The sequence below is a fragment of the Arachis hypogaea genome, chromosome 6, assembly GCF_003086295.3.
Source record: "Arachis hypogaea cultivar Tifrunner chromosome 6, arahy.Tifrunner.gnm2.J5K5, whole genome shotgun sequence".
In the NCBI taxonomy this organism is placed as follows: domain Eukaryota; kingdom Viridiplantae; phylum Streptophyta; class Magnoliopsida; order Fabales; family Fabaceae; genus Arachis; species Arachis hypogaea.
The window spans coordinates 55,459,710-55,470,708 of record NC_092041.1 but is presented as its reverse complement, the minus strand read 5'-3'; the positions used below and the strand labels follow the sequence as shown (position 1 = coordinate 55,470,708).

At 39.2% G+C, this 10,999-nt stretch overlaps 1 non-coding gene across 1 annotated transcript; it reads right to left on the bottom strand.

Annotated features, from left to right (window-relative positions):
• Nucleotides 1-2,924: 2,924 nt before the first annotated feature.
• On the bottom strand, nt 2,925-3,028 carry LOC112699587 (small nucleolar RNA R71). The gene has a single exon (XR_003152533.1). It is a non-coding gene; the product is annotated as a small nucleolar RNA R71 (small nucleolar RNA).
• Nucleotides 3,029-10,999: the final 7,971 nt, after the last annotated feature.

Below are 10,999 nucleotides of genomic sequence, written 5' to 3'. Positions count from 1 at the left end.
ATGATTTATTTTTATTTTACTTGTGCTATGATGGAAGATTTCTCATGAATTTTGCAAGACTTGATGCAGTTGTTTGGATGATTTCAGGGAAGAAGAGGTAGGCAAGAAGCAACAAAATCAATAAAGGAAGCTTGAATATCACTTGTGGAGTTTAAGTCCAGTTAAGCTTAAACTGGAACTTAAACTGCCAAGCCATATATGCGGGAACTATCAGTGGCGTTAAGCTCCAGTTTAAGTTAACTGGAGCTTAAACGCCAAAATCATGAAAGCTGAGGAAAGGCTGAAAGTGGCGTTTAACTCCAGTTAACTTAAATGGAAGTTAACGCAGAAATGAGAAAGACAGGGAGCCATTTCCACGTTAGCTTAGTTTAACCTTAAACTGAAGCTTAAACGTGTTCGACAAATTCACACTCCAGGGTTGCTTTCTTCATTTCCACGTTAAGCTCCAGTTTAAGCTTAAACTGGAGCTTAACGTGTTCGACCATTCCACACTCCAGGGTTGCTTTCTTCCATTTCCACGTTTAAGCTTCAGTTTAACCTTAAACTGAAGCTTAAACGTGTTCGACTACTTTACCCTCCAGGGTTGCTTTCTTCCATTTCCACGTTTAAGCTTCAGTTTAACCTTAAACTGAAGCTTAAACGTGCTTGAGTTATACCACCTCCAGGAGTGTCCAACGTTTAAGTTCCAGTTTAAGCTTAAACTGGAACTTAAACGTGCTTCCACAAAAGGCATCACTGGAAGTGTCTGGCGTTTAAGTTGCAGTTTAAGCTTAAACTGCAACTTAAACGCCACTATTTGAAAAGGTTTCTGGGCCAAAGATATTGTAGTTTAAGTTAGCATTTGAGCACAAACATTAACTTAAACGTACTCTGGTATGAAACCCAATTGAATATCATGGTTTATGGGATTGGGCCTGAAGAATTGATGAGTCTGGAATTTCAATTTGTTGAGTCATGTGTCATTACTTGATTATCACTAAGTTGGCTCAATGAATGTTACAGAATTGGATCAGCAGCCTCATCAGGATTATGGATCATAAACCCAAAGCAAAAGGAAATCAGGGAAAGGCCTCAAAACCCAAGAAACACAACAGAAGCTCAATTTAGAAAGTGTATAAATAGGATAGAATTTAAGTTAGTAAAAAAAAATTTGGATCATTTTTCTAGTTTTCATACTTTTTGTAATAGAATCCAGAGCTATGACTCACTAAACCCCCTTTCACTGGGTTAGGGATCTCTATTGTAATTCAATGATTCAATAATAGTTTTTATCTTCTTCTTCAATCTTTTCTCTTGAATTTTTGTTAGAAAGCTTCTCGATCTAATTCCATTGGTTAGTTGTCTTGGGAAAGAAACTATCCATAATTGGAATCCTTCGGAACCTTGGAAAAGGAATGGAGGATTCATGCTAGAGAAGCTTTCTCACAGTGAATTGGATTGGGGTTTGGATGGATATTGTGACATGTAATCCTACCAAATTGTGGTTCATGACACTGTGTGGTATAATCAGTGATCGAGCGTCATCTCTTCTTATGAACATTTAAACCAAGGGATTGGGAATTTGTTTGTTTTTAGAGAGAATTGGTGAGCCAAGGGATTGGGATCCAATCATATAAGATTGCCAAGCAAAATTTAATGAACGCATTAGTTGAGGAAGGGATAAAAATGTTTTGATTCGGAGATCTCAATATCTCCTGAAACCCAATGAATTCCCCATTATGATCTACCACTTTCTCTTTACATTCTGCAATTAAATTCATGCAATCACCCCGATCCCTTTTTAATTTCAGAAATTTAGCTTCTCGCTCTTTAATTCATGCAATTTAAGATTCCGCAATTTCAATTTCTTGCCATTTACGTTTCCCGCCAATTTTACATTCCGCAATTCTCATCTAAATCTTGATTCCGCTCAACTAGAACACACTTCTAATCCGAATTGCTCACTCAACCAATCCTTGTGGGATTCGACCTCACTCTATTGTGAGTTTTTACTTGACGATAACCGGTGCACTTGCCGGAAGGAATTTTGCCGATCGTGCAATTTCCTAAAATCGTAGCTTCAAGTTTATGGCGCCGTTGCCGGGGATTGGTTTTCGATTGACAATTCTCAAATTGGAAGTTAACTAGATGAGCATTTTTCTTGTTTTGTTCAGTTCAAGTTACTTGTTGAATTTTAATTTCTGCACTCTGTTACTTGCTTTCTTTCTTTATGCCTTTAAATTCAAGCAACTAACTCACTGACTCACTAACTATTTGAATTAATTCCTCAACTGCTCTAACCATACTCTTCCATTAACCAAGAGTATTTCACTTGTTTGTTGCCTGTGCTGTGTTCTTGTATGACAGGTAGGAGAGGAGAGACATCAACTCCTCCATATACCGAACCAGAGAGGACCCTTCATAAACTAGAAGGGAAGCAAGAGGGAAAAGAGTACTGGGAGAAGAAGAATCTGAAGGAGAATCTGAGGACAATTTTGAGGAAGCTCTAGATCTCAACATGGATAGAGAAGTTCACAACCATGAGAGAGCTGATGGAAACAATGCCATTCCCGAGAGGAGGGTTCTTGGTTCATACATAAACCCAACCTCTGGGAATTGTGGTAGCAGCATTCAGAAACCACCCATTCAGGCCAACAATTTTTGAACTCAAACCACAGCTAATATCACTGGTGGAGAATCATTGTTCATTTGGTGGGAGTGTTAATGAAGATCCAAACCAACATCTCACAAAATTCCTGAGAATTTGCGACACTGTGAAGTCCAATAGAGTCCAGGAAGATGCCTATAAACTGCTCTTGTTCCCATTTTCACTTAGGGACAAGGCAGCTAAGTGGATGGAATCATTCCCAAGGGAGAGCCTAACAACCTGGGATGAGGTGGAAAGTAAGTTTCTGGCACGTTTCTACCCCCCACAAAAGGTCAATAGGCTTCGATTTGAGGTTCAGACTTTTAGACAACAAGATGGTGAAACTCTCTACGAGGCATGGGAGAGGTTCAAGGATTTGACAAGGAAATGCCCACCAGACATGTTCCATGACTGGGTGCAATTGCATATTTTCTATGATGGACTTTCTTATGAATCAAGGAAGGCTGTAGACCATTCATCAGGAGGTTCATTGAACAGGAAAAAGACTGTGGAAGAAGCCATTGAAGTGATTGAGACAGTGGCTGAAAATGAGTACTACTATGCTCAGAGAGACACAACACTAAGGGAGTCATGGAGCTGAACCATGTTGATACAATTCTAGCCCAAAACAAGGTGTTTGCCAAGCAACTAGCAGAGCTCACCAGGAAATTAGAAACAAATCAAGTGGCTGCAATACACACACAAGATCAAGAGGAAGTAAGCACTGAAGGAGGTGATTGGGAAGAGGCCAACTATGTGGGAAATCAACAAAGGCAACCATATGATCCACATTCCAACACTTACAACCCAGGCTGGAAAAACCACCCAAACTTTGTGTGGGGAAACCAGCAAACCCAACCACAAAACCACAAACCTTATAACCCCAACCAACATAACAATTCCACATACCAAAACTCCAACCAAAGATCATACCAAGCCACACAAAACACTTACTCCCAACCACCATATCATGGCCAAAATAATCAACCTGCCCAACCTAATCCGAACCAACAATTTCAAGATCAATTAAACAGGATAGAAGGAATGCTTGCAAACATGGGTCAGGACATAAGTGAGTTGAAAAGCTTTAGGGATGATGTGAGATCTACCTTAAGGAACCATGGTGAAAAACTCAAGAGGATGGAGTCTCGAGTAGGAGAGCTATCTCAACAGGCCCCCAAGTCAACTGCAGTGTTCCCTAGTGACACAGAAAAGAATCCTAAAGGGGAACAAAAGGGAGTGAGATGGGAAGAATGCAAGGCCATCACCATATTGAAGGAAGTCTCAGAAGAAGAAGGAATCAGACCCTCAGAACAGGAGCCAGAAATCTTGAAGGAAGGTGTGGAAGAAGCTAAGCAGGAAAGTGAAACTGAGCAAACCAAGGAACTGCAAAATAAAGGCATGCTGGAAACATACCAACCAAAGCACCATTTCCTCAGAGGTTAGGAGGAGGTGAAAAAGGGAAAACATATTCAAGGTTTTTAGAGACATTTAAGTCTCTCCATATCAATATTCCCTTTCTTGAGATTCTCCAGCAGATGCCTACACATATCAAGTATTTGAAGGAATTGCTGAGCAAGAAAAGAGTTTTGAAGGGAGGACAAACTGTAATAATGAACAAAGAATGCAGTGCCCTCATCAAGAAGGACATAGTCTCTAAGAAAACAGACCCAGGAAGTTTTCATATCCCCTGCATCATAGGGGAAACAAAAATTGACAGAGGATTCTGTGATCTAGGAGCTAGCATAAATGTGATGCCTCTGACTCTTATGAAGAGGCTACAACTGAATGAGGTGAGATCCACTGATGTAATCATACAACTGGCTGACAAAACTCAGAAGCAAGCTGAAGGGGTAGTTGAGAATGTGCTGGTGAAAGTGGGAAATTATTTCTTCCCCACAGACTTTGTCATTTTGGACATGGAGGAAAGCTACCTACACCCTATCATTCTGGGAAGGCCATTTCTAGCCACTGCTAGAGCGCTCATAGATGTAGAACAAGGAGAGCTAATTTTGAGAATACATGATGAACAGCTCATTTTCCATGTTTTCAAACCTGCATCTGAGCCTGAACCAGAACCTGAAAAGCCTAAGGATGATAGTAGCCATCTGTGTTTGGAGGAAAGCAATCCAGCAGCTGAAACTCTGAAACAGTCCTTGGAAGGCAAACAAGAATTGCAAGAGTTAAAGCCACAAGAATCAATAGAAACAGCTCAGAAGGATCCTCCTGGCATAAGGGTCAATGAAGAAATCCTCAAGAGAGAGGGAAGAATTGTAAAGAAATTGCCAAGAGGGTGGAGAAACAAGAAAATTCCCACTGAAGGTTTCTCTCCGGGAGATAAAGTGATATCAAGTCATTATCTGCCAATCCCACCTGGCCTCAAAACCATTCCTTCCCAGCTCCCTCAAGTGTTCACAATCAAGAAAGTTCTTTCTATGGAACATTTGGAAATCATGAAGGAATCAAATGGGGACGTTTTCATAGTGAGAGGAGAGGACATCAAGCACTACAATCCACCCTAACAAGGGACAACCGTCAAGCTAATGACGTTAAAGAAGCGCTTGTTGGGAGGCAACCCAACCTGAGGTAATACTCCTTTGCTGTTTCTTTTATTTGTTTCAATAAAAAGGTGAAGTAGTTTCTGTGCATTGCAAAGAATTAAGTTTGGTGTTTCACACCAAACAATGAATTCGTGGATCAATAATTCAAAGCGGAATGTGTGACTCTAAGTTTGGTGTTCCACCATACAGATCAACTGAACACAACAACCTTTGAATTATATGAAAGGAACAACCATTCTAAGCAATCACAGAAATGCTTAAAATCCTTAGCAGCAACTTCATTCCAAGGAGAATTCAATGATTCAAAGAGCAGAGGAGTAAGTAGGAGACTAAGTTTGGTGTTCACACACCAACATAAGACTCAGAAACTTGCCCATACATAGTTGAGCTAACCACTCAAGTGCTTGAGAAGCAAGCAACTTCATCACTCTTTGCAGGAAAGGAAACAAGGATCTTAGAAAGAACATGAAGCAACAACTAGGAGAAGAAGGAGAAATCAAATTGTTTCCTGGCAACAAAGAGAAAACAAGAAATTTCACAAGGTGGTGTTGTTCCTTGACCATTCTTTAAAAGGCAAACAAAAGCATGCTTGTTTTGGTTTAAACTGTAATTGTTGAATCTTTCTGGAATGTGAAGTTTTTAGTATGAGTGTTGGTTTACTGCTTTGAATAAAGTGAATGCCTAGATGTTTGGATATAACTTCACCTTCTTAAACAAATGCTTTCCATGCTTGTTCTGTTTCCAAAAATAAAAGAAAAGTTTGAACAAAAGTAACTTGGCTCATTTAGTGACAAATCAAGTAGAATTAAGTGGTGGTATGCATGCTTGATTGTTTAGTCAGCTCACTGGAAATTGAGTGTAGAATTATCATTTTTGTGTAGAAGTTGAATACTGTCTATGGATCTTGATGAATAAATGTCTTTGGCCATAAAAAAGAAAGAAAAAGAAGAAGAAAAAGCCACTGAAAAAGGCAACCAAAAAGCAAAAAAAATTGAGAAAATAAGCTAGGCACCAATGGTTTGAACTTCTGAGACAAATGCCTGTGGTGTTTATGTATTAAGGATATGCTTGGATGAATAGGTTCTGAGGAGTGTTTCAACACTTGGTAACTTGGGTTAACTAACCCGGGATTATCAACCAAAAGTCCATTATCAAGAGCAACCTAAATACAAAACATTTAGTCACACAAAGAGGTGCTGGGCTGATGAGCGGATAATTTATACGCTTTTTGGCATTATTTTTAGGTAGTTTTTAGTAAGTTCAAGCTACTTTTAGGGATGTTTTCATTAGTTTTTATGTTAAATTCACATTTCTGGACTTTACTATGAGTTTGTGTGTTTTTCTGTGATTTCATGTAATTTCTGGCTGAAATTGAGGGACTTGAGCAAAACTCTGAAAAAGGCTGACAAAAGGACTGCTGATGCTGTTGGAATCTGACCTTCCTGCACTCGAAATGGATTTTCTGGAGCTATAGAACTCCAAATGGCGCGCTCTTAATGGAGTTGGAAAGTAGACATCCAGAGCTTTCCAGCAATATATAATAGTCCATACTTTATTCGGAAATTGATGACGTAACTTGGCGTTGAACGCCAAGTACATGTTGCTGTCTGGAGTTAAACGCCAGAAACACGTCATGATCCGGAGTTGAACGCCCAAAACACGTTATAACTTGGAGTTCAACTCCAATAAACGCCTCAGCTCGTGGATAGATCAAGCTCAGCCCAAACATACACCAAGTGGGCCCCGGAAGTGGATTTATGCATCAATTACTTACTCATGTAAACCCTAGTAGCTAGTTTATTATAAATAGGACTTTTTACTAGTGTATTTGAACATCTTGGGGACGATTAGTTCTCAGATCATGGGGGCTGGCCATTCGGCCATGCCTGAACCTTTCACTTATGTATTTTCAACAGTGGAGTTTCTGCACATCATAGATTAAGGGTGTGGAGCTCTGCTGTACCTCAAGTTTCAATACAATTACTATTACTTTCTATTCAATTCTCTTTTATTCTTATTCCAAGATATACGTTGCACTTAACTTTGATGAATGTGACGATCCGTGACACTCATCATCATTCTCACCTATGAACGCGCGTGACTGACAACCACTTCCGTTCTACTTTAGGCCGGGCGCATATCTCTTAGATTCCCCAACAGAATCTTCGTGGTATAAGCTAGATAGATGGCGGCATTCATGAGAATCCGGAAGGTCTAAACCTTTTCTGTGGTATTCCAAGTAGGATTCTGGGATTGAATGACTGTGACGAGCTTCAAACTCCTGAAGGCTGGGCGTGATGACAAGCGCAAAAGAATCAAGGGATTCTATTCCAACCTGATTGAGAACCGACAAATGATTAGCCGTGCTGTGACAGAGCATAGGAACGTTTTCACTGAGAGGATGGGATGTAGCCATTGACAACGGTGATGCCCTACATACAGCTTGCCATGGAAAGGAGTAAGAAGGATTGGATGAAAGCAGTAGGAAAGCAGAGATTCAAGAGGAGCACAGCATCTTCATATGCCTATCTAAAATTCCCACTATTGAATTACATGAGTACTTCTATCCGTTCTATTTATTTTATTTATCCAATTTAATTCCATTTGACCCTATGATTCCACTCACTAACTGAGATCTACAAGATGACCATAGCTTGCTTCATACCAACAATCTCCGTGGGATCGACCCTTACTCACGTAAGGTATTACTTGGACGACCCAGTACACTTGCTGGTTAGATGTGCGAGGTTGTGAAGAATGTATGTAAGCCATGATATTGTGCACCAAGTTTTTGGAGCCATTACCGGGGATTATTCGAGTTGTGTGAAAGTATAAGTCACAATTTCGTCCACCATGGGCACCAATGTCTCAAGAAGAAATGTGAACTAAAATGCCTGTAGTGGATATGTGTAGTGCACTGATAAGAAAAAGAAAATGCCAAAGGCTTGTGCAACACATGACACTGAGCAAACAAGGAGCAAAGGAGCTCTAAGAAAAAGAAAAACAAAGAAGAGAAAAGTGCCAAGGACATAAGAATAACAAGAGGCCATAGCAGTGTTTAATGGATGCAGTGAAAAAGTGATAATCTTGCCTGATAAGAATGAAAAAGTGATGCTGCAACTTTCTGCATAAAACCCTTCTGATGAACTTCAAATGCTTGCTAATATAGCCAATGTAATTGCTTTCTGTTTCATACTTTCTTCTCAAATAACTCAGGACTTGCTTAGGGACAAGCAAGTATTAAGTTTGGTGTTGTGATGCCAAGGCATCTTAGGCTAGTTTCACTAGCATTTTTCTGTTAGTTTTAGTTGTTTTATGCATTTTCTTGAGCTTAAAGTAACCAAGAATGGTTAAATGAATAACAAAGCAATGAACCATCCAAACAGTATGATTTTGATGCAAATTCCATGAGTTTTTAGTTATATTACTTGAATGCTATGAATGGAAGATTTCTCATGAAATTTTGCAAGACTTTGATGCAGTTGTTTGGATGATTTCAGGGAAGAAGAGGCTAGGCAAGGAAGCAACAAAATCAATAAAGGAAGCTTGAATATCACATGTGGAGTTTAAGTTCCAGTTTAAGCTTAAACTGGAACTTAAACTGCCAAGCCATATAATGCTGGGAACTATCAGTGGCGTTTAAGCTCCAGTTTAAGCTTAAACTGGAGCTTAAACGCCAAAATCATGAAAGCTGAGGAAAGGCTGAAAGTGGCGTTTAACCTCCAGTTTAACCTTAAACTGGAAGTTAAACGCCAGAAATGAGAAATGCACCAGGGAGCCATTTCCACGTTTAAGCTTCAGTTTAACCTTAAACTGAAGCTTAAACGTGTTCGACCAAATTCACACTCCAGGGTTGCTTTCTTCATTTCCACGTTTAAGCTCCAGTTTAAGCTTAAACTGGAGCTTAAACGTGTTCGACCATTCCACACTCCAGGGTTGCTTTCTTCCATTTCCACGTTTAAGCTTCAGTTTAACCTTAAACTGAAGCTTAAACATGCTTGAGTTATACCACCTCCAGGAGTGTCCAACGTTTAAGTTCCAGTTTAAGCTTAAACTGGAACTTAAACGTGCTTCCACAAAAGGCATCACTGGAAGTGTCTGGCGTTTAAGTTGCAGTTTAAGCTTAAACTGCAACTTAAACGCCACTATTTGAAAAGGTTTTTGGGCCGAAGATATTGCAGTTTAAGTTAGCATTTGAGCACAAACATTAACTTAAACGTACTCTGGTATGAAACCCAATTGAATATCATGGTTTATGGGATTGGGCCTGAAGAATTGATGAGTCTGGAATTTCAATTTGTTGAGTCATGTGTCATTACTTGATTATCACTAAGTTAGCTCAATGAATGTTACAGAATTGGATCAGCAGCCTCATCAGGATTATAGATCATAAACCCAAAGCAAAAGGAAATCAGGGAAAGGCCTCAAAGCCCAAGAAACACAACAGAAGCTCAATTTAGAAAGTGTATAAATAGGATAGAATTTAAGTTAGTAAAAAAAAAACTTTGGATCATTTTTCTAGTTTTCATACTTTTTGTAATAGAATTCAGAGTTATGACTCACTAAACCCCCTTTCATTGGGTTAGGGAGCTCTATTGTAATTCAATGAATCAATAATAGTTTTTATCTTCTTCTTCAATCTTTTCTCTTGAATTTTTGTTAGAAAGCTTCTCGATCTAATTCCATTGGTTAGTTGTCTTGGGAAAGAAACTATCCATAATTGGAATCCTTCGGAACCTTGGGAAAGGAATGGAGGATTCATGCTAGAGAAGCTTTCTCACAGTGAATTGGATTGGGGTTTGGATGGATATTGTGACATGTAATCCTACCAAATTGTGGTTCATGACACTGTGTGCTATAATCAGTGATCGAGCGTCATCTCTTCTTATGAACATTTAAACCAAGGGATTGGGAATTTGTTTGTTTTTAGAGAGAATTGGTGAGCCAAGGGATTGGGATCCAATCATATAAGATTGCCAAGCAAAATTTAATGAACGCATTGGTTGAGGAAGGGATAAAAATGTTTTGATTCGGAGATCTCAATATCTCCTGAAACCCAATGAATTCCCCATTTCTGATCTACCACTTTCTCTTTACATTCTGCAATTAAATTCATGCAATCACCCCGATCCCTTTTTAATTTCAGCAATTTAGCTTCTCGCTCTTTAATTCATGCAATTTAAGATTCCGCAATTTCAATTTCTTGCCATTTACGTTTCCCGCCAATTTTACATTCCGCAATTCTCATCTAAATCTTGATTCCGCTCAACTAGAACACATTTCTAATCCGAATTGCTCACTCCACCAATCCTTGTGGGATTCGACCTCACTCTATTGTGAGTTTTTACTTGACGATAACCGGTGCACTTGCCGGAAGGAATTTTTGCCGATCGTGCAATTTCCTAAAATCGTAGCTTCATAGAACCTATGTAAATTAGGGTTTTCGAATTTAATGGGAGTAAAATATATTTTAATCGTGTACTCCTCACCCCGATTAAGGTTGTGTTTAGCTCCGGAGTCTATGCAAAATTCATTTTCAAGGAAAGAAAAATACCAAAAGTCTGGAGAGCACACTCATCGCTCTTTAAATTGGAGGGTGTATCCTACACTATAACCCATGTAAATTAGTGTTTTCAAACTTAATGGGAGTAAAATACATTTTAATCGTGTACTCCTCACTCCGATTAAGGTTAGGTTTAGCTCCGGAATCCATGCAAAATTCATTTTCAAGCAAAGAAAAATACCACAAGTCTGGAGAGCACACTCATCGCTCTTTAAATTCGAGGGTGTATCCTACACTAGAACCCAAGTA